A 928-nucleotide genomic window follows, 5' to 3' on the forward strand; every position below is an offset into this window, starting at 1 on the left:
CTCTCAGCTTTCGGAGCCTTTCCCTCAAAGCCCGATGGGAACAAAAGATAAGCACAGAAGGGGGTGATGCTGCATTTTGCAATTGTCTGGAGAAAACTCAGCCCTACAGCCAGGCAGGGCAGGGCAGGTCAGGATGGAGACGCGGATGCCTGTGTGCCCACGCAGCCTGGAACACAGAGCCCCGTTCTCTGCTCCACTACAGCTCATCCCCCTGCTGGCACTGCAGCTTTGCATGCCTCTGGTAGGGGCTGGGATGGGGGTAACAGCCCTGGGGGCTTCTGTGCATCCCTGTCTGCATCCCAGTGAGATGTGGGGCTGCTGTGCAGAAGATGCACCGAGCAAATCTGTGCCCCACTCTCTTCTTGGAGCACAGAACAGAAGGGAGCAGGGCTGACTGCTGACAGTGAGGGCTTGTCTTTGCACTTAACAAATGTAAGTATGCTTTCATACACACACATATAGGTACCTTCATGCACAAATGAATCAAAAGCAAAGCCGCTGCAAAGCTGAGTGTGCAGCAGGTGGACGAGCTGCTTTCCTTTCTCCCTCACAGCTGATGTTGTCTCTGATGACAGAGATTGCTAAGGTCAGAAATGCAATGTGAGATGTGCTGTGTGTTGCTGTCCAGATCTTTCAGTATTCATGCTTCAACAGCTCCATCTCTACAGCACAACTGATGCTTCAGTACCAGGCATGTCAAAGCTGCTGGAAAAATGCTCTGAGGGAGCTTCCTGCAGCACTATGGCTGGATGTAGAAAAGCATCGAGGGACTTAATGGTTTTACCAAAAGCCATAGTTGGAAATGCATCGTATCTTCAGCAAAGGTAGAAGTGCTCCCTCTCTATCAGTGAAGGAGTTAGGGCAAAATGGGAACAGGTGAATAAACAAGTCATGAAAAGCACTCGTAAGGAAGAAAATGAAAACAGAA

Source organism: Tympanuchus pallidicinctus, unplaced genomic scaffold, assembly GCF_026119805.1.
Source record: "Tympanuchus pallidicinctus isolate F22 unplaced genomic scaffold, pur_lepc_1.0 scaffold23, whole genome shotgun sequence".
Classification (NCBI taxonomy): domain Eukaryota; kingdom Metazoa; phylum Chordata; class Aves; order Galliformes; family Phasianidae; genus Tympanuchus; species Tympanuchus pallidicinctus.